Source organism: Elephas maximus, chromosome 4 (assembly GCF_024166365.1).
Source record: "Elephas maximus indicus isolate mEleMax1 chromosome 4, mEleMax1 primary haplotype, whole genome shotgun sequence".
Taxonomy (NCBI): Eukaryota; Metazoa; Chordata; class Mammalia; order Proboscidea; family Elephantidae; genus Elephas; species Elephas maximus.
In genome coordinates this window covers 79,506,073-79,530,130 of record NC_064822.1, presented here as the reverse complement: position 1 = coordinate 79,530,130, position 24,058 = coordinate 79,506,073, and the positions used below count along the sequence as shown (strand labels likewise).

The 24,058-nt window shown below is 37.0% G+C and overlaps 1 protein-coding gene across 1 annotated transcript in view; it reads right to left on the bottom strand.

The window, feature by feature from the left end:
• Window positions 1–24,058, bottom strand: part of PDE3A (phosphodiesterase 3A) — a 357,390-nt gene that overhangs the window by 169,010 nt on the left and 164,322 nt on the right. The gene's annotated exons all lie outside the window — the stretch shown is intronic.

The window sequence follows — 24,058 nt, the reverse complement described above, 5'->3', positions numbered from 1 at the left end:
GCAACATGACAACCTCCTGGATTGCAAATTATTCCCAACCTAATTTTTCTGCCGTTGAGAGTTCCTACTTCTGACACAAAGAATAGCGATGATAATCAAAAGAAACTATTAAAGTGGTCAGGGTATTACAAAGTCTATGGACCCTTTGATCATAATTTTTAATCCTGCTCAAAATGACCTGGTCCATTCTCACAAACTCCCTCACCGTAAATCTGAGCCCGGGCCTCAGTATCGAGCACTTCCACAGCTGGGTAGGCAGAGCCTTTTGTGGGTTTTGGTGTTTTTTTTTTTTTTTTCTTTCAAAGTTATACAGACACACATAAAATGTCTGCTACAACATTTTAGCTGCTTCAACATACAAAATGATGGGGTTTAAACAGTAAAATAACAATATAATGGGGAAAAAAAGCCTTGCCCCTGGCTTAGGGTATTATAAACATCAAGGAGTGCCAGTGTAAACCTTTATTCAAGAGACTGGGTTCTTTGTCAAGCAGTGCCTTTCTTGCAAAACATCTTTGCTGCCATATGTCTGCACCCAGCCAGCTGCAGATCTAATAAGAAGGTTCTTATTCACGCTGTATAATGTTTTACAGGTTTGCCACGGGGGTCACTCACTGTGAGTCCTTTACGTCAGAGCGCTAAAAAACTGAGAGCAGACAGATGCCAAGAAATGTAGGTTGGGAGGAGGCAGGACCAAGGAAAAAAAGAAAGAATAGGCTCACCAAGCTCATAATCCTTTCTATTTATCCAGCACTCACTGAATTTGGGAAGCAAAGTTTTTATTATTCGGGAAGAAAAAGAGAGGAAACAACTATTAAGTTACATAAACATTAGCAACTAACTTTCCTATCTATTTCTTTTCAGATGTTCGGCAACTCTTTGGTTATTCTTCTGCTGTAGTATTCATCCTGTTAAAACATACAAAGAAAAAATGCTTCCTAGTAGCTTTCAGGAGCCCTGGTGGTGCAGTGGTTAAGACCTCAGGCTGCTAACCAAAAGGCCAGCAGTTTGAATTCACCAGTGCTGTATGGAAACACTATGGGGCAGTTCTACTCTGTCCTATAGGGTTGCTATGAGTGGTAATGGACTTGACAGCAATGGATTAGCAGCTTTAAAACATTAATATGTTTTATTAGGTTCATAATTTACTTCTATGAAGGGATTGGGTATGTCATCAATTATAAATATTAGATTATCAATGTAAACAGGTATTTTCATAAAATAGACTTAGCAAGTAAAAAATAAATCTGTTTAAGACCAGCATGGAAGGAAAAGGTTGTTTTAAAAACAGAACGGATAGATTTCACTAACTGTTCACTACCTCAAGTGCCCCGTGTCTTGACATGAACTGATTAAGTTGATTTATAGAATATTCATGAAGCTTGGATCTCCAGTCCCAGTACTTAGAGGTCCTGAAGGCATGTAACACATGTCCATATCCTTTTGTCTCCTGTGTTGACTTGCTTTCATGGCAATGCTTTTTTTTCCTTTAATAAATTTGATATGGAAAGTGAATTTTCAAGTGAAATTTTAGATCCTGAAACCAGTTGAAATGCTTATTCACAAGCAAAATGAGTTTTAAAAGAAATAATGCAGATGGCAATAAAAAGGAAATATTTCTAGCTCACTAAAATAATGAACCAAAACCCAAGAGGTTACTACAGAGTTGCTGACTAGAAGACAATTTAAGAATAATATCTAAAGTGAGGAAAATAATTTTACTGGGGAAAAATAGTACCAACTAAACAGAAGATGAGAAATTTCTACTGGGTTCCAAAGCCAATGTGTAAAGGAGGTAGGAGGTGAAAGCATGTCTAACCATCAAAGTGTGAGCTCCATATTGCAACAGAGAGCGGAGATAATAATCTGCATAAATTAAGAGAAGGAAATATGGCATCAAGAGTTACAAATACTGATGAATTTATATTAATGATCAAAGACTTGCCAACTTCAAAACAAAGTCCTACAGTAAGAGGGTATTTTCTTTTACTCAGAAAACTTTTTGTTATTGCATTTTCATCCTTACTTAAAAATTCTCAGAGAAAAAACAAAAACCTACAAATGAGAATTTTTCCTTGGCTCACAGCAGTGATGTGATAGTAGTTTTTGGAAACTTCTTGCCTCGTTTTACAGTCTTCTGATTTTGCCATCTCTCCTTATCTCTCTTTCGAACATTTATCCTCTTATTCTCTTAGAAGTATTCTTTAATAAACTCTGCAGAGAGCCCAAAATCCAAAAAACGAAAGTGCCATTTTGCAAAGCCTGTCAAATTTTAGTACCACAGTTCACTGTATTCAAATGCAATAACGTTACGTAACAGAACAGCAAAATCCTCCTAAGACTAAATCTGCTGTGGCCAGGGATGGGTGATATATTCTCAGATACAGACCCCGACATTACAAAGTCTTTGTATAGATGAACGCCCATGTTGTTTCAATGGAAGTGTCTTAGATATTTTGAAAGTACACAGTGATAAAGTGAAGCAGTTCATGTGAAAGAAAAAAAAAAAAAAATGGTCCAAGAGAAATCAGGATGTTTCCCCTCTGAAAAGGCTTGAAAAGGTATCAGTAAAATTATCATTTTTAAAACCAATTTATAGTCCTTCAAATGCCATCCTGTAGGAACATGAAGTCTCTCAAATATAAAAATCAGCATGATGACAATAATAAAAATAGTAAACACTTAAATAATGGTTGTTACATAATGCACTTTTCTAAGCATGCCACATAGGTGACCTCATTTAGTCCTACAACATCCCTGTGAGGTAGGGGTAAATTATTTTCCCTTTATAGAGATGAGGAAACTAAGGTGCAGAGAGGTCAATAACTCTCCAGTGGTACAGCGCAGCTATTTGGGTCCATCCTCCTAACCACTAGGTGTACTTCGCAGTGGTCACCTCTGAGGACGAGGAAGGCGGGGAAATAGACTAAGGGCTCTAAGAGGCCTTACAAGACTCTGAAATGTTTACTTTTTACACCCAGTGGTGGGTACATGGGTGTTTCTTTTACATTTCATTATTTATGTTATTGTTATTGTTATTACTTTACATATATGCATGTTTTATATACTTTTTTTATATATGCTATATTTCACAATTAAAAAATAAGATGTGGCTGTTATACAAGTTTCAAAAGTTGGCATAAGTAGCATCCTGATTGAATTTGAGATGTTGGCAATGAACTTTTATTGAACTCACACCATGACCTCGGCAATCTTTTGTCACATTTTAAATGATTCCTAAAGATCCCCCTCTCGGCAGTAAACCTAGATTACAGCAAAGGCTCCCTCTCAAATATTCTCACAGCTTGTTCCTCACATCCTCCTCCTCAGTGAGGAGGCCCCGTCCGACCACTCAGTCTAAAATTGCACTCTTTTACACTTTCTATCTTCTTTCTCTACTTTATTTTCTTCATGTACTCAGCAATTCCTGGTGTCTTTAGTCATTCATTTATACTGTCTTTTGCAATACCTCTCAAACTCTTTCAGTCACCTGGAGGGCTTATTAAAACACACACTGTTAGCCCCCATTCCCAGAGATCCTGACTCGGTGGACCTGGGAATCAACCTGAGAATTTGCATTTCTCACAATTCCCAGATGACGGTGATGTTGATGCTGCTGGTTTGCAGACCACATTCTGAAAAACACTGTCTTACGGAAGGTAATCTCCATGGGAGTAGGGTTATTCTCTTGATGCCCACTGTTTCTCCAGCACATGGGAGTGCAAGTGGCTTAGTAGATGTGGAAGGTGTTCAATAACATCCTTTGAACAAATGGATGAATACTCAGTGTAATCATTCCATGGCCATCAGTTTTCAAATAATTGATCTCAAAACATTTCTGAAACAAAGTGTTATATAAATATACACATACATCTTTTTTTTTTTAATGGGCTACTCATCAACTAAGGAGCCCTAGTGGTACAATGGTCAAGTTCTTGGCTGCTAATCGAAAAGTTGGTAGTTGGAACCCACCTAGGAGTTCCTTGGGAGAAAGAGCTGGTAATCTGCTTCCATAACGATTACAACCAAGAAAACGCTATAGGGCACTTCTACTATCATATGGGGTTGCTATGTGTTGGAATCAACTCAACGGCACCAAACAACAGCTCACTAAATTGGTAAGCTAGGCATTATCAATCATTACTAAATGCATTGATAAATAAGACAGTGGCTTTGCAACATGCAGAATACTTCCTTAAATGGCACATGTTCAATAATGGTTAACTCACAACTGAATACTCAGTTTATTTACACTCACTTAACTCTAAAAATGACTAGCTGAAATGCTTGGTTGCTTTCCCAACATCTATGGTTTCCTGGACTTTTTTTCTTTTTCATTCCTCTATTTTTTTTTTTTTTTTTTTTTATTACTCATGTAGGAACCTTGGTGGCACAGTGCTCAAGTGCTGGCCTGCTAACCAAAAGGTCAACAATTTGAACCCACCAGCAACTCCACAGGAGAAAGATGTGGCAGTCTGCTTCTTGTAAAGATTATAGCCTTGGAAACCCTATTGGACAGCTCTGTCATACAGCGTTGCTATGAGTTGGAATTGACTGGACAGCAATGGGTTTGTTTTTGTTTGTTTTGTTTTTTATTGCTCATGTCACCACTTCTCTTTCCTAACATAAATTCTCACTGCATAGCACCAGTCCCTGGCTCCCAAATGACATCTGTCTACTTCCTTCTTGTGCAAACAGCCTGTCTTTGGACACCTGTATGTTAGTCTGACATTTACTGACTCAAGAGAAGGGGGAAGAGGTTAGACAGCCAGAAGTTGGGCAAGGAATGTATCTGAGGCAGGAATGGGAGGAATATGCCAGATAAAAAGGTAAGGAAAAACGGGCTGCTACACTTGGACTAAAACATGCTTTCATCCCCATGAGGAGCCAAGGCCATGCTTTAGTGGGAGCTGTGAGTGGACATGAAGGATGCATTACCAGAGAGGTGGGCAGAGGGCATGCTAGGTGTCAAGGTTTCCACTCCAGTGCTATTCCTTCAATCTCAGATCATCATGCCCTTCGTAGTATAAGGCCCACGTGGGTTGCCAAGTACAGACCAGAGAATTCCTCACTCCACCAGAAATCCACACTAGTATGAACAGCACTTGTCTCTGGTTTCAACTTGCCTGATGTGGAGCCCATTCCTTACTATCCCAAAAGGCTGAGAACTGATGGTGGGTGCTTTTGAGCGCACGGAGCCTGGAGGCAGCAGAAGGATCACCAAAGGCAGAGCCAGGAGGCGATAAAAGAAACTGTTCATGGAGCAAAGATGGGGCTCATATTTAAAATGGAACAAGCTAAGAGTTGAAAATGTAGACATTCTGTTAAACCTTGGGCCAAATCTTAGAAGCGATTTGGCAGTTTGTTCAGATACCCTAGCCCTGTTATTTTATACTTTCATGAGTAAAATGAACCAACAATTAAATAATATAAGATAGCAAAAACTTTCCATTCCATTAGCTGACATGTGGAAAACCATTATAATTATTTCTTATGCATCCACATGTGTCTCTGGGCTGATTATTCATGGTGAATTTTTACTCTTATGTTGACTGATACCCAGCACATGCTAGGGTAGAACTCAAGTACTTCCTAGCAACTGTGCATTCAGGAAATAATAAAACCAATTAAAAAAATTTGAAGTAAACAGCTAAATCTGTGTTGATATTAGCTCCTGGATTTCTTTAGGATTTATGTCATTGCCTCATCTAAAATTAACCCTCCACAACTCCACATTATTTACAGAATAAATAAATAAATGTGTCTATCAGGGTACAGACGGTTTTCATTATCATGTGCCTCTACTCTAGTCTGGGGTCCTGGTGGAAGAGTGGCTAAGAATTCAGGCTGCTAACGAAAAGGTCGACAGTTCGAATTCACCACCTGCTTCTTGGAAACCCTATGGGGCAGTTCTACTCTGTCCTATAGGGTCACTATGAATTGATATGGACTCGACAGCAATAGGTTTATCTGTTTTGTTGCTACTCTAGTCTTCAGTCACATCTCTCTGTATCCTGTGCTTTAGTGATACGGCACTACCAGAAATTTTCCAGACATGCTGGGTTGTTCACTACTGATACCATGGACTTATGGTGCAGCGCACAGGCTTTGGTGTAAAACAGACCTAGGATCAAAGTTTTGCTCCCCCAATGAATGTAGATGTTACCTAGAGAAAGTTTCTTAAACTACAAGTCTTAGTTGCATCACCACTAAAATGAGGATAAAGACACTTACCTCCAGGCAGTACTGAGAGAACTGAAGTGAGATAATGTCTCTAAAGTTCTTAGCAAACCACCTGAAGCACAGCACACCTCAGCTTCCTTAAGCATCCCTATGCCAGCTCCTACTCATCTTTCAAAGCCTGCTTCAAGGTGTAGCTTTTCCTGCCTGTGCCTTCAGCCGGACAAAAATCACTTCTTCTTTTCTTATTCAAAACTATACCTTGCATATACATTAATTTTTGCACTGTCTTTTTTACAACATAGGACATTCCCATCTTCATTAATCAGTAGTAAGCTCCTAAAGACCTGAACTGTATCTAAATTACCTTTGTATTCCAAATACTTAAATCAATACTTTCTACAACGTAGGTACTCCCTAAAGGTAGAACAAATAAATGAATACAAAGATCAAAGAAAAATTCATACAATGTGTTCTATTAGCAATTAGTAAAAGATGATTTTGAAAAGTCACTATCCTTCATTAGGAGCCCTGGTGGCACCAACAAACACTCGACTGCTAAGCAAAAGGATGGGGGTTTGAACCCACGCAGAGGTTCCATGGGAGAACCAGACAATCTGCTCCTGAAAAGATTACAGCCTAGAAAAAAAACCTATGGAGAAGTTCTACTCTGTCACACAGGGTCACTATGAGTTGGAATAAACTTGATGGCACCTAACAACAACAACATCCTGCATCATTGTAGATATTTAAAATTGAGATATACCTTCTTTATTTCATTCAACAAAGATTTTTATTAACAGCCGACTGCATACTGACTGTTGGAGATATAAAAACAAATAAGACATTCTCTTGAGGGGTGAGACAGCTTACAGGGTTGCCACGGCTGATGTAAGCCCAACTCCAGAAGGTACCATTCATAATTTGTTATGCGTGGAGCAGAGTAAGTGGAGTCTTCAGACTCAGTCCGTGACATCTGCTTGCTGTCAAAGATGGACTTTCAAAATAAAAGTAGAGAAATAATAACCATCTCTGTAAGTATGACAAAGCCAGAGGGCTCCTTCATAAGAAGCCACCTTTATTCACACTGACTACAATGCTAAGCAATTATGTAACTTTCTACTCTGATAAAGAAGTCAGCTATTACTCCTAAAGTTATGAAAAAGTGTTTTTATACATTCTTTTATAGCTACACCGTCCAATATAGTGGCCACTTGCCACATGTGGCAATTTATATTAAAATTAAATAAAATTAACAATCCAGTTGCTCAGTTGCATTAGCTACATTTCATGTGCTCAGTAGTCAGATGTAGCTAGCAGCTATAGAACTGGGCAACAAAGACACAGAACATTTCCATCATCAGAGAAAGTTTTATTAGACAGTGCCACATCTTGAAATAAAAAATCTGTTTTTAAGGCATCTGGCTATGATCCTCTGTTCAATTAAATACACTATAAATTGGATTATTAACTGCCTGATACCAAATAATAAAATGGGTCACCATTGTCCTTGACATGGAAGAGAAAAAAGGTTAAACAAACAAACAAAAAACCTTGAGGGATGAAACATCTGTTAATCTAGGTTTACAAATATAGAATCACTTCATTTCAATATTAGAAAGCCTTTTCTGGATAATAGAGCAGTTTATTTAATTTAAAAAAGGAGTTTTCTATGTACATTCTCTATTGCTTTTTGGTTTTTTAACTTGGTTATTTTCTCAGAAACAGGCAAAGGGCTAAAGGTGGTTATACTTGGAGATATTCTCCCGAGTGGACCTTTTTTTTTTTTCAGTATTAAACATCACTGGAAGCTTTAACTCTGAACTATCTTAAAGTTCAGTCGATGCCATCTCAAGGATTAGAAATCTTCCAAAAAAAAATTCCTCATTAGCTGTAAAAATTAACTGATTCTTAGTCTTTATTAATTCCCACTAAGAAGTTATGTCTCCGAAATACATTTTGAATATTGAGAAGATTTCTCTTTATGAGCAGTCTCTGAGGAATGAACAACCAGCCCTTTCTGAAGCGCGCTGAAGAATTCTAAGTCTGCAGCTTACCCTTGGGGGGGCGGGGGGAGAAGCAGAAGGAGGATTTACTGTGTCAATTCTTAGGGAGATTTAAACAATCAGATCTTCAAAAGTTTTAAAGGAGTTGCCCATGCCAGAGTAATTGCTATGAAGGAGGGAGAGATGGGTCCTGCCTGTTTACAGAAAAGAACATGGTATAGTCAGCATTTCTCAAAGTGTGGTCTTAAACCATGTATGTTAGGACTCCCTATGTCTGGAATGTGTTGCTAAATAAAATTTCATGTAGGTCACTGCCCAGAATTCCAGGCTTATTAAATCATAATCCTAGGAGAGGGCCTGGGAATCTGCATTTGACAAGCAGCTCTGAATGCACATTCTAGTCTGGCAATCACTGCCATAGTGACAGAACTGAGGGAAAAGGACCTCACAAAGCATACTCCCAACTTACTGAGCTTAAAGAGAGAAGAACCTACTACTGAAGACAAGTGCAAAGTTTTATACCACCAGACCCATGGATCACATTCTAAAGACTCTTTATTTTATGAATAGTCAAGGAATATAGAGTAGATTTAGGTCATAATAAATATTCAGTCTGGTACATAAGGGAGCTGTAAGAGAAACAGCAGAAGGTCAGTAAAGAAGCTTATTTATATCATCGTGGTCCCCATTACATGATACAGAAAACCATTTCACATTATGAGCTACTGTAGTCATACAACATTTATAAAATCAAGCAAACCAAATGTACTCCAGAGTTAAAGTTTACTCTTTTCTCCACACTGTTCAAAGAACCAAAGTAACCTCATTCTTCAACCTCCACTTTACAGTATAAATTGACCAGGAACAAGGGCTATGTTTTCTTGTTAGTTCACTTTATTTCTGGTGCCTGGATCACTATGGTTGTTAAACTAAACCTTGCTGAATGGATGACTGGATGGACTAAACAATAACAAGAACAATAAATGACATCCCCTTTTCTGAAAGAAACCAAGCACCTTTCAGAATTACTTGCCATTTAGCCGTACTGCTTAAAAAAAAAAAAAAAAAATTAGAAAGGGTGAAATGGAAGAATTCCTGACTGGTAGTCAAATACCATAGCTTTACTCACAACTTTGCCATTCACTAAATGCCTCTGAAACACGAAGCCAATCATGTGCTCTTTCTGAGACTCTGTTTCCTATCCATAAAAGAAGTACTGAGACAAGATGATCTTCCTGTTTTAAAATTCCATCATTTGTATTGGAGAAAAAGGACTCCCCAACCTAGCAACAAGTCTCAGCTATACATATATATATATATCTTTTTCTTCTCAAGATAAAATAATCTCTCCTTTTAGCTTGATTCTTTTGAATAAAATGTATCTTCTTGCGTTTTACCTTAGAGATTTATCAAAATCCTACTTTGTAATTAGTGAAGCTTAACTATGTAACCCACTGCCAAACCCACTGCCGTCAAGTTGATTCCGACTCATAGCAACCCTATAGGACAAAGCAGAACTCACCCATAGAGTTTCCAAGGAGCGCCTGGTGGTTTTGAACTGCCGACTTCTTGGTTAGCAGCCGTAGCACTTAACCACTATGCCACCAGGGTCTCCTAACTATGCAAAGCAAAATATAACTAAAAAACTTAGAAAATAAAAACAAATGTGATTTTGTGACCATCTTCACTATTAATTTCACCACAGTGAAGACAATTTGAACTTTAAAGAAACCCGAAAGAAATGACTCAGTATAAACAAAAGACATTTGAGGTTTAATTGTTCACATATGAAAATATACAAATATTCTATATTGTGGGTAATCATTTTGTTGATTATAATACATTTGAAAGACACTGAAAGTAAAATTAGGCATATATGTATTACATGATTATTTCATTAGCACTTTGAAAGATACAAATCAAGTGAATCATAATTTAGTTTTAGATTTCTACTTATTTTAAGTGCTTGTCTATTAAACAAGAAATAAACAAATTTCGTCAACAGCTCACTAACTGACCCACATCAAGCAAGACCTGGGGGGTTACTACCTGGTAACAGCAAAGACTATGCTAAAATGAATACTGATGTTAAACAGAATTCTCAATATTCAAGCATTTTCAAAGTCTGAATAAAATCCTTGAAAAAAGATAACAAATATATCTTTTCTCATATATTCATAATCATTTTTATCACTTGTTCTACCACTACCCTCGCTGGTCATAGGTCAAAAACTTTCCTTGCCCAGGGAGCACTAAGTAAGGCAGAGCTGCAACAAGCTATGGGATTCCACATTGCCGTTTTAGGGCGCTCTAGTCCACTTTGGATTCCTGCGTTAGCTAGAACACCCCAATGGAAGGTCACAGCTTATTTTAAACTCTCCCAAGCGCAATCTAATATTTTCCAGGGTTATAGTCAGTTTTCCTGGAGGGCTAGTACCTCCAGTCTGCAGTTATATAACACAACATACTGGCTGTCCACTAAGAACTTCTCAAATTGTCACCTAATATGCAGATGTAATAGATGGATTTTTATTTAGCAAGTCTTATACAATCGTCAGTAAGAGCCCTGGTGGTGCAGTGGTTAAAGCGCTTGGGTGCTAACCAAAAGTTCAGCAGTTCGAATCCACAGGAGAAGATGTGGCAGTCTCTTTCCATAAATACTTACAGCCTTGGAAGTCCTACGGAGCAGTTCCACTCTATCCTACAGGGTAGCTATGAGTCAGAATCGACTTGATGGCAGTGGGTTTGGTTTTGGTTTTATACAACCATCACTACTTGGTTTCTGAAAAAAGGGACCAAATATTGCATGTTTGACCCATATTGAGGTTGCATTCTGAAGCATATTTAATATGGTAGTGGTATAATTGTGTTATAATCATCATCTATGGGTATCTACGTGCCAATGTACTAGGTCCTTAATAAATATTATCCTTTAAATTCTTATAATAACCATTAAGATAAGTATTATTGACACCATTTTATAGAAAATCAGGTTAGATCATATTCCAATGTCACACAGGTAAGCTAGAGTTTGAGCCAGGTCCACCTCCAAAACCTACATTCTTTCTACCATGCTTCACTGCCTCTCCAGCTTTGCCATGATGCTTAACTCTCACCAAGCTTATAATTTATGCAAATGAAGTTAACACTAAATAAATCCATAACTCAAAAGGTAAAATAACAATTACATACCTGGATACTAAGGATCAGAAAGTTGAAATGACTTTTTCAAGTTTGTGCAGCTAAAAATGTGGTAGAAGCAGGACTGAGACACATATGTGATGTGTGGATTTCTTGGTGATTTTTAGAAAATTTTATCAAATTGGAATGTTCATGTGTGGTTTATAAGAAAGAGACTGTTCCTTTCAAAGCACGTCATTTCCCAAACTATATCAATTAGCTCTGTAATAAAAGCTAATACCCTAGGATGATTTAAAAAAAAAAAAAGATAACCAAAACTTAGTGTGTGTTTGGTATAAATTGTTATTTATTTGATTATGCCTTGCAATTTTTTATTTCCTCTTTGAAAATTTAAATGCAAGAAATAAACATATAAAAAACTTGACAGCCACATTTAACATAGTATTAGAATAAGACTAGAATAGTAATAAAATAATAGAAAAAGACTAAAAACCATATAATCTAACTGAAACTTTTTACAGGTGAGAAAACTGGTGATCAGAGAGATGAAATAATCTACTTTACTTTAAGCTAGTTCTTAAACTTGATTGCACATCGAATCAACTGGGGATCACAGAAAATACTGACGCCTAGGTTCCCCCACTAGACATCCTGGCTTAATTGGCTTAGGGTACATCCTAGACATTGAGATTTTTACATCTCCCAAAGTGCTTCTAATGTGCAGCCAAGGATGGGAACTGCCGAAGAGCTACAGATGGTTCGTGGAAGATGTATGACACACAAATTAGTTTTCCTAGCCCCAATTGTGTGCTTTAATTACTACCCATTTTTCCACTCAACACAAAACAACAACAACAAAACAGTTGCAGTACTTTGAAACTTATTGTTATTAGGCGCCATCAAGTCTGTTTCGACTCATAGCAACCATATGTACAACAGGACTAAACACTGCTCAGTCCTGAACCATCCTCACAATTGTTGCCAGGTGTGAGCCCATCATTGAAGCAACTGTGTCAATCCATCTTCCTGAGGGTCTCCCCCTTTTTCGTCGACCCTCTACTTTTCAAATCATGGTTTCCTTCTCCAGGGACTGGTCCCTACTGATAACTTGTCTAAAGTACTTAAGACAAAGTCTCACAATCCTTGCATCTAAGGAGTATTTTGGCTGTGCTTTTTTCGAGACAGATTCGTTCATTAATCTGGCAGTCCACGGTATATTCAATACACCTTTCCTGATTTTAAACCTTGCAGTATCCCCTTGTTCTGCTGGAACAACTGCCTCTTGGTGTATATAATGGTTCCTCATGAGCACAATTAAAGGTTCTGGGGTTTCCATTTTTCACAATGTTATCCATCATTTGTCATGATCCACACAGTTGAATAACTTTGCATAGTCAACAAAACACAGGTATACATCTTTCTGGTATTCTCCACTTTCAGCAAAGATCTAAGTGACATCAGCAATGATATCCCTCACCAATTTCCTCTTCTGAATCTGGCTTGAATTTCCAGCAATTCCCTGTCGATGTACCTACACTGCAGCTGTTTTTTAATTACTTCAGCATAATTTTAGTTGTGTGTGATATTAATGATATTGTTCTATAATTTCCACATTCTGTTAGATCACCTTTCTTTCAATTAGGCATGTATATGAAACTCTTCCAGTCAGAGGGCCAGGTAGCTATCTTCCAAATCTTGGTGTAGATGAGTGAGCACTACCAGCATCACATCTGTTTGTTGAAATATCTCATAAGGTATTCCATCAATTCCTAGAGCTTTGTTTTTCACCAATGCCTTCAGTGCAGCTTGGACTTCTTCCTTCAGAACCATCAGTTCTTGATCATATACTACCTTCTGAAAAGGCTGGACGCTGATCAGTTCTTTTTGGTATAGTGACTCTGTGTATTCCTTTTAACTTCTTTTGATGCTTCCAGTGCTGTACAAATTTTGCCCATAGAATCTTTCAATATTGCAACTCAAGGCTCGAATTTTTTCTTCAGTTCTTTCAGCTTGAGAAATGCTAAGCATGTTCTTCCCTTTTGGTTTTCTATTTCCAGGTCTTCGCACATTTCATTATAGCACATTACTTTGCCTTCTCAAGCCATCCTTTGAAATATTCTGTTCAGCTACTTTATGTTCAAGAGCAACTTTCAGAATCTCTTCTGACATCTCTTTTGGTCTCTTCTTTCTTTCCTGTCTTTTTAATGATCTTTTGCTTTCTTCATGTATGATGTCCTCAATGTCATCCCACAATGAATCTGGTCTTCTGTCATTAGTACTCAATGCATCAATTCTATTCTTGAGATGGTCTCTAAATTCAGGTGTGGTATATTCAAGGTTGTACTTTGGCTCTCATGGACTTGTTTTAATCTTCTTCAGCTTCAACTTGAACTTGCATATGAGCAATTGATGGTCTGTTTCCCAGTCAGCCCCTGGCCTTGTTCTCACTGATGATATTGAGCTGCTATATCATCTCTTTCCACAGATGTAGTCGATTTCATTCCTGTGTATTCCATCTGGTGAGGTTTATGTGTATAGTTGCCACTTATGTTGTTGAAAAAGTTATTTACAGTGAATAAGTCATTGGTCTTGCTAAATTCTAATCACGTAATCTCTAGTGTTATTCCTAACACCAAGGCCATATTTTCCAACTACTGATCCTTCTTCTTTGTTCCAACTTTTGCATTCCAATCACCAGTAATTATTAATGCATCGCTTGTCTGTTACTGTTGTATTGTGGTGGCTTGCATGTTGCTGTGATGCTGGAAGCTATGTTACCAGTATTTCAAATACCAGTAGGGTCACCCATGGTATTTAATTTCAGTGGAGCTTCCAGACTAAGACAAACTAGGAAGAAGAACCTGACGATCTACTTCTGAAAAAGTTGGACATTGAAAATATTATGAATAGCTGCAGAACATTGTCTGATAGAGTGCCAGGAGATAAGCCCCTCAGGTTGGAAGGCACTCAAAATACAACTGGGGAAGAGCTGCCTTCTCAAAAAGACGATCTTAATGATGTGGATGGAGTAGAGCTTTCAGAACATTCATTTGCTGATGTAGCACAACTCAAAATGAAAAGGAACAGCTGCAAACATTCATTAATAATTGGAATGTGGAATTATAAAGTATGAATCTAGGAAAATTGGAAGTTGTCAAAAATGAAGGCGAACACATTCAGATTGATATTATAGGCACTAGTGAGCTGAAATGGACTGGTATTGGCAATTTTGAATAGGACAAGCATATGGTCAACTATACCAGGAATGACAAATTGAAGAGGGATGGCATCACATTCATTGTCATCAAGGTTGTACTTTGGCTCTCAAGATGTATTCTGAAATACAACACTGTCAGTGATATGCCTACAAGAAAGACCAGTTAATGTGACTATTATTCAAATTTACACATGAACCATTAATACTGAAGATGAATTGAAGAGTTTTACCAACTTCTGCAGTCTGAAATTGATCAAACATACAATCAAGATGCATTGATTATTACTTTGAAACAATAGTACGGTAATTCAAAAATATTTCAACCTCATTCTAATCATGCTATTTAAAGTCATATTGACTAATAAGTTGACTACAGCTTGTCTAAATTGTTTGAATCATCTCACTAAAATCTCAGTGAAATCTATATCTTACTGCTTTGTGTAGTCTAAATGGGCTACGCTTTTTAAAACACAATTCAAAGCAATGTCAACCCCTCAAACAGCTTTTCAAGCCCTCCCCAATTTCAAGACTACAACTCTTCAAAACTCCATGTACTTACTTCTATTACCACACTAAAAACAAAAACAAAAAATCTGTCATCATTATCTGCTTAGATGCCCAGCTTCCTTACTTGGCTGTGAGCTCTTTGAGGGCACAATTCACAAATATATCAACACAACCTGGTGATATAGGAGACACACAAGAGGGTCATCAAAATCTGGGATCCTTGAAAACTCTAGAGTAACTTAGTGGGTATTTTCATAAATTCCATGAGAAACTAATACAATGCAGGAAAAATACAGTCCAGAAGTTTGTAAATTAAGGAAAATAATACAAAACCCATCTATAAAACTCGCTCCACCTTGAAACTATTCTGAGGGTTGGAGCCTTTATCTAGAGACAATAAATGTCACTGGTGGCTTTTTTAGCTATTAAAAAATTCTAAGAGGTCTTTACTAATAAACGTTTTTTTTTTTTACATTCAAAATGAGTTTATTGCTAAAAAATTATATAAATTTATACTTATAAGCTATAAATATAATTGCATGGAATTCCTGTAAGTATGGTTTGCTTTTTTTATATAAACAAATGGGACTCAATTTTTTAATTAAATGGTAAGATGCAAACCATGAAAGATTGAGGATCACTGAGTATGTATCTCATGTAAAAAGAGGAATTAACAGACAAGAGAGGAACAGGCCCTCAGCAACATCCTTTGGTAAGGTGAAATGTCTCTACGTAATTAATTCCGCAAAAAGAACAAAACAGGTTATTCAAAAAAAGCCCTCAGGACTAAGAATGAAGAAGAATCCAGTACCTCCTACTATGAATAATGCTACATTTTTAAATGTATGTATTAGTGTCATGATAGGTATAGCCAAAATAATGATAAATAACAAGCTTTGCATTGAGCCCTTTCCTCTCAGTAAGCAATTTCCTTACAGCCTAGCACTTCTAAATCTGTTACCACTCACAGAGTGCCAGAGTACTACCTGATGTGATGGAGTAGCAGATTACTGAACAGTACTCTGACATACCAGATAGTGTTAAATGTAGGCCTTAACAAGCTCAGAAGTTCCTGGATGGCCATTTTGTTTCTATCATAAAATATGCTACATTCTCCTGGATATCGCATTTCGTAATTTAAAATATGTTAATTGAGCCCTTCTGTGAGATGCAGTTTCCCAAGCTCCAAATAATAACATTATTAAGTATTGGCTATTCTGTGTGCTTCCTCTGTTGAAAGGTATGAAACACTAGATAATATTCCATCAACCTTTTGTGTCTCTACAAAAGGGGCACTCAATAGATCAAATTAGCGCTAACTGGATTTGTCTTCATCTCTTGATATAAGAACAGTTTTATAATTACTAAAGAGTATATGGCCAGCAGTGTGGTTTGTTTATGTATTTTATTTTTTTTTAGAATAATTTTAGATTCACAGAAAAGTTGTGAAGATAGTACAGAGCATTCCCATATACACCCCCGTTTCCCCTAAGATTGTTTTACATTAGTATGGTACATATGTCACAGATAATGAACCAATACACTATTATTAATTAAAGCCTACACTTATTTAGATGTACTTAATTTTTATCTAATGTCTTTCCTCAGTTCCCAGATCCTAGCCAGGATACCACAACACATGTAGTTGTTGGGTCCCCTTAGGCTGCTCTTGGTTATGACAGTTTTTCTGACTTTTCTTGTTTTTGATGACTTTGACAATTTTGATGAGTCCTGGTCGTATATTTTGTAGGATAGCCCTCAATTGAGATTTGTCTGATGTTTTCTCATGAGTAGACTGGAGTTATGAGTTTGGAAGGGAACAGGAAGATGTAAACTGATATTCTCATCACATCATATATACTGTCAACATGACTCATCATTGTTGATTTTAACCTTGACTACCTGCTGAGGCATTGTTTGCAAGGTTTTTCCATTTCAAATCACTCATTTTCAGGGCGTCAAATCAGTTCTTCATGGCCCAATCGTGGCCAAGGAAGTGACACCAGAGGAGACCCAAATTTTTTAAATTTGGATGAATCAGAACCATAACCGAAATGGTAAAAATAATGGTCAAAGCCCTGCTAGAAACTTAACCTCCCTCTTAGAAAACAAGGACAGTGTATGTGTTTCATAGCAACCAGATCTCTTGACAGTTGAATTTTTTGCAGAGTTGGAAACAGTGCTGCCCTGCTCAAACATGGTGGCCGACCATGCTGCTTTGAATGTGTGTAACTCTCCTCAGTCCTAGAGGTATTGCCATCTTAAGCATCAGGATCTGAAAATGGCTTACTATGCTTCTTCTGAGTCTCCCGTTCCAGGGCTTCCACCTGTGATTCTTCTCATTCCAGTTATGGTTCTGGATAACCCAAATTTTAAAAATTAAAGTCTGTTACAGTTCAGCCATGGCTGAACAAATTTGAACTGATTCAAAGCCCTGCTCTTTTTTCTCCCTTTCCATGCTACACTCCTTGGGAGGGATCATATGCACAGTCCACACTTAAGGAGTGGGGAGTTTAGTTCTACAACTTTGAAGGGAATGTAATCACATTATTTGGAATTCTTTTGCATAGGGCTTATTTAGTTATTTAATCATTTATATCACAATGGACTCTTGAATACTTATTTCATACTCTGGGATATAATTCAATACTACAGTATTTATTCGTTGCTCAAATTGTTCTAGATTTGGCCACTGTAGCTCTTTCAGTTGACACTCATGTCCCATTGGCATACATCCAACACAGTGTGTGTGGGAGGGGAGGCAGGGAGAGGGTCACTTCTTAACTTATTAGCACTAAAATATGCTCCAGATTCTTCTTGTATATTCTCTGCTCTAGTCCCCAGAATAAGCCATTTCTCTAAAGAAATCTGGTTCCTTTTATTGAAAATGGTATTAGAAACTAAGATATGGGTGCTGGATATGTTCACTAGTGTTGGAGCATCATTGCTTCTAGGCCCTTTCAGCTGATAGAGCAAGAAAATATATGTTATACTAACTTGGAAGAAACCTTGTTGGTGCAGTGGTTAAGCGGCTCAACTGTTAACCAAAAGGTCAGTGGTTCGAACCCACTGGCCACTCCATGGGAGAAAGATGTGGCAGTCTGCTTCTATAAAGATTGCAGCCTTGGAAACGCTAATGGGGCAGTTCTACTTTGTCTTACAGGATCACTACGAGTTGGAACTGACTCAATGACAATTGCTTTTTTTTTTTTTAAACCTTGAGGAGACCTGGTGCTGCAGTGGTTAAGTGTTCAGCTGCTAAACAAAAGGTGCAAATCCACCAGTGGTTCTGTGGGAGAAAAGACCTGGCAATCTGCTCCCATAAAGATTTCAGCCTAGGAAACCTTTTGGGGCAGTTCTACTTCTGTCATATAGGGTCGCTATGAGTCACAATCAACTCGTCAGTATACAACAACATACTAACATGCATTTATACTCAGAACGATAAAATATTTCTATATGTATCCACCTGTATCAAGTTTTTCTATTTTGATGTCATCAACCAAACTGAAAATGTTTCTCTCCTTAAGCCACCACCCAGGCAAGTAGATTATATTTTTCAAATGATGGTGGTTTGGATGTTGCAGTGCAGAAGTTACAGAGTCTTTTCCTCCTAGTGGCCCCCTGGTCAACTCATCGGTGGATAGTTTGACAGACTCAAATGCAGAATTCATTTTTTGTCAGTTTCCTTGGTCTCAACACAGGGCTTAGCATATAGCAACATTCAGTAAGTGCTTGTTTAACAAAAATATGAAGGAATGTATGTACAGAAAACATCATCACCTTTCCTTTCACTCTTAGAGCATGCTACCTTCTTACTTCAGAGAAGAAATAGAAGCCATGTTATGGCAACCACCTTAACCATAGGGTCTTCTTCCTACAAACACACTTGTATCATACCTATCTTTATCTTCCGTTAAGCATTTCAGTGTAAAAAGTATCCATCTTCAGCCAACGTAAATAACTCCACCCAGAGTTTAGATTCTCTTTTTCCCACCTCTACAGAGATCTGCTTCCATCAATCCTTTGCCTTCTTCATCCTACATCTTCAACCTCTTCATCTCCACCCTCTCTTTTTCCTCAGCAAACACACTCTAGTTTCTCCTATCTTTTAAAAAATATAGATTTTTATCCCCAAATCCATTGCTTAGCTGATTTTCTGTTTTTCTACTTCTCTTCATAGCCCAGCACCTTGAAAAAAAATAATTTAAATTAGATATCTCCACCTCTCACTTCCCATTTGTTTCTTAATCCATAATAATCTGGTTCCTGCCACTAATGAAACACAATCAATTTCTATCTAAATTACTAATCCCAATTGATTCTTATTCATAATTTATTTTAATTGATCTAACATATCACAAGTCATCAGAAAAGGCATACATTGTTAAATTGAACTTGTTGACAAGTTTGTATAGTAATATTAAAAATCCTCTTTGTTTATTTACACAAATGGCAAACTACCATTCACATAGCTGAGTTTCAAAAGCATTCAAAAACTACATTTAAAATAATTTAAACCAAAAATTTAGAAGAAGATATTACTGATAAAGTTTGTTGCTATCTAAATGGAAAAAGGTCATTTAAGACTTTAAAAAATGGAAAAATTATGTCTAATTATAAAATAATTTGGAGTTCAAAAATGTATTAAATGTGTAAGTATAGAAACAAATTTGACATGTTTCATCATGTAAAATAGGTAAATACTATTTCTTTAAATATTAATGAGCAGACAATTCACGAGACAGAAAATATAAATGGCAAATAAACAAAATGTTCAGCCTCATAAGTAATGGTATAAATGTTAAGTGAATGAGCTACTCTTTTTCACCTATCAAATTTGTAAATTACAAATATAACTCCCAATTATAGTAACTGTGAATTAAGACAGGCATTATGGTTGATAGTTTTAAGAGAGTGGTAGAAATATATATTTTTATTATTTTCCATTTTCATTTCTGAATTTTCTAACATGCATTATTGAGGAAAAAAAGCTTTTTAATAAAAGAAGAAAAATAAAATTTCTGAAGTTATTTAGTAACAAAAAACATTTGGGGATATAAAATCATAAGGCCAAACATTATGTAACAATGGAGTAGGCTAAGATACCAATTGGAATTTTTGAAGTGTCAAAAAGGTCCCCTCAAAATAGTTTTCCCACCAACTTACTTATATCCAGTTTTTTAATGGAAAAAAGACTTCATTTCTTTAACTTGAAATTAAGTAAAAAGCAAATACTTCCAGAATAAGTACTTCACACTAAGACGTAAATGATAGACTGTTTCTGGATAAAAGGTTTGATTAGGGAAACAGAAGGTAATGTGGTGGGTACTCAAAAGAAACAAAGAAAGTCAACATCCTATAATGGGAAAGGAAACCCTGGTGGCGTAGTGGTTAAGTGCTATGGCTGCTAACCAAAAGGCTGGCAGTTCGAATCCACCAGATGCTTCTTGGAAACTCTATGTGGCAGTTCTACTCTGACCTCTAGGGTCGCTATGAGTCAGAATCGACTTGACGGCAGTGGGTTTTATAAGGGGAAAATGGATGATAAACAAGAAGCCTGGTACCTAAAGCTAATACCTAAAACTACGTTTTATGTACGAACTCTCTAAAAGGCTCTTGTTGAAAATATAATGCTATGGCTCTTGCCTAAAAGGAAGCATTGATGGACACAGATGTGGTCTACCCCTATTATTCAAACCAAGGACCCACAAGGTAGAAGGTTAATATAGCTTTAATGGTGGCAGATTAGATATGTGTCCTGTTTGTTAGACATAACTGAATCTGCCTTTTTGAGAACAGTTCTTGATGTTGCACAATGTCACAAATTCAACACAGAGGGGCAATTTAAGATCTGATGACAAAATACATGTGTTAACAGATAAAAAATTCTGGGTCTATATGAGAAAGACATAAGTATATGACTTTGGAATTTTATGTTTTGATTTGGTGATACAATTCTTTATCTTGAAAGGATGACCTCTCTAAAGAGTAAAACAATTGACCATATTTATGGATTTGGGATACTTAAGAAAAACAAGTACTGGGGAGAAAAACGATAAAGTCAAAAAAAAATTTTTTTGTGGTATCAAATATTTGGATAATTATTTCAAGGATTCAGGCTGACAAAAGAATCAGAAAGGTGATGATTTCAATGAGTTTTTTTATGTGGCAGAAACAAGAATCAACCCCAAATAGCTCAATTCCAAAACCACCAGTATATCTTAATGGCTTAATCTATATTGCTTCCAAGTTGTTTTCCAAATTGCAAACTGACTACTCAAAAGGCAATTTTGGCTAAATGGGTTCCTTTTAAATAAATAGCATAGGATGAAATGTAAAAAAAAAAAAAAAAAATTCTAGGAATGTAGTTTTCTGATCTAATTATTGCTGTTTACCCAATTCATTCCACAAACATTTATTGAGTGCCTGTTATGTGCCAGACAGCATTCTAGATGTTTGGAAATATCCAAGAACAAAACAAAACAAAAAAGTAGTTATCATTGTGGAGCTTACGCTCTAGTGAAAGACACAGAAAAAAAAAATGACATAATAAACAATTCTATCATGTATTAGTAGGTGGTAAGTCCCCCAGAATAAGAAAGTAAGATAAGGACCATTGGGAGTGCAGGGAATGTGATCAATTTGAAATGGGGAGTTCAGGATATGCCACACAGACAAGGTGACATATGATGAAGACTTGAACGCAGTGGCACAACGGAAATGAGCCATGAGGATACCTGGGGAGAAAGTGTTCCAGGCCGAGGGATGTTGTTGTTAGTTGACATTAAGTTGATCCCAACTCATGGCTACCAATGTGTGTCAGAGTAGAACTGCTCAATAGTGTTTTCAAGGCTGTGAGCTTCAGAAGCTAATGAGCAGGCCTGTCTTCTTAGGCAGGTCGGGTAGGTTTGAACCACCAACCTTTGACCAGTAGTCAAGCACTAAAACCATTTGTACTACCCAGGGACTCCCGGGCTGAGGAATTAGCCAGTGCAAATATCCTCAGGGAGAGTGAGTGAGGAAGAAAGTAATAATAACAAAGATAAAGGGGCCCAATTACATAGGGTCCTGTAGGAGGTTATAAGGATTTCAATTTTTAGTGACTGAAAAAGTGCCTGTTGAAAGGTTTCAATCAGAGGATGACATTAACTAACTTATGTTCTTCTTAAAGGACCACTCGGGTTACTCTGATATAAACAGATAGCAAAGAAGGAAGGGTGGAAACAGAGAAACTGCTGAGAGGTTTTTGCAGTAACACAGGCTAAACATAATATGAGCTTGACTAGAGTTGTAGCAGTTGAAGTGGTGAGAAGTCATTAGATTCTGTATTATTTTGCAAGCAAAGCCAACTAGATTGGATGGATGTGTAAGAGGAAGAGAGAGTCAAGGGTGACTCCAGGGTTTTTGGCTAAAGCAATTGAAAGGTTGGAGTGGCCATCAACTGAGATTAGGAAAGCTGCAAATGGGTCAGGTTTGCAAGCAACAATTGGGACTTCTGCCTTGGGCGTGTGGAATTTGAGGTATCTGTTAGACACACAAACACATACACACACTATACGCATAGTGCCTATTTTATGGGTTTACAATATAACTTTCAAGAAAATAATATTAAATGTGAATATTCACATGGGCTCTATTCTCATAGGAAAGTTTCACTCATAGAACAAATAATGACTTAGCAGCAGCATTAATAAATTTGCAAAGAATTCATATTTCTTTACCTGCTCTACACACACACACACACACACACACACATCTTTACAGTCCCCAAATCACCATGACCTGTAACTAATTTACATTATCTTGCACACAGTAAAAAAAAAAAAAAAAATGTTGTCGAGTCAGTTCAGACTCATAGTGACCCTATAGGGCAGAGAACTTCCTCAGAGGGTTTTCAAGGCTGTAATCTGCTCCAATCTTTATAGATGCAGACTACCATATCTCTCTCCTGTGGCATGGCTGGTATGTTCAAACCGCCAACCTTTTGGTTAGCTGCCAAGTGCTTAACCACAGCACCATCAGGGCATCATCTTGCATATAGCAGTACTTCTTAAATGCACCTCAGATAAATAATCTTTGCCCACTGAAACCCTAAGATTCACTGGATTCACTGGGGGTGCTTAACCAGGCACCGGAATGTGTTTGTGGGGGCACTAATCGATGTACTTGATGCCTCTCATATTCCTGTTCAAGGAGAACAACTCCACTTATACTTGTTTTGTATATAATACTTCCATGTAATAATTTGTTAAAAAAAGGCTTCTGTTGCTTAAAAAATAACTTAGAAAACCACTGCTCTGGAGATTTCCTAATTAAACAAATATCTAGAATTATTGAAGCATAAAAGTTTCACATTTATCTAATAGAACTGTAGAAAGAAAAGAGGGACCAGCAAAAGACACTTTGGATTAACATTACTTATCTTACAAGAAACTAGGGCAAAATAAGTATGCTTTGTATAATTCACTGGAAAGTTTAACATTTGAAACAGTTAAGTATTAATGTTACAAAATGCTGAGTTATTTTCAGTAGTGTGCAAAGATTCACTGCGGTGCATGTTTACATCAAAGTGCATAAAACATTTCAGAACAAAAAGACACTTTAATAAGGTCTAGAGAAATGCCACATACAGAAAGAGAGAGTTTTACACTTTATGGCTTACTTTCATCGAGATCTTATTAGTTCTGGGAATTGAGTAGGATGGCTTTAATTATCACACACAGTCTATACACGAACCATGACAAAAAATGACTAACCTGGTATTCTGATATTTCCTCAATGCCTAGCTATATAATCTTTAAGAAATCGATTGACCATTTTTTAGCTTAGTTTCCTTTCTGTAAATTAGAAAGGTTAGATTTGATGATGTCGAAAGTTGTTTTACTTCTATATTTACTAGTTCCTTCGTTCACTTGTTCCATAGATTCATACTGAGCACCTTCTATTCACCAGACCTATTTTAGGCATTAAGGATAACCCCAGTGAACAAAGCAGAAAAAGGCTT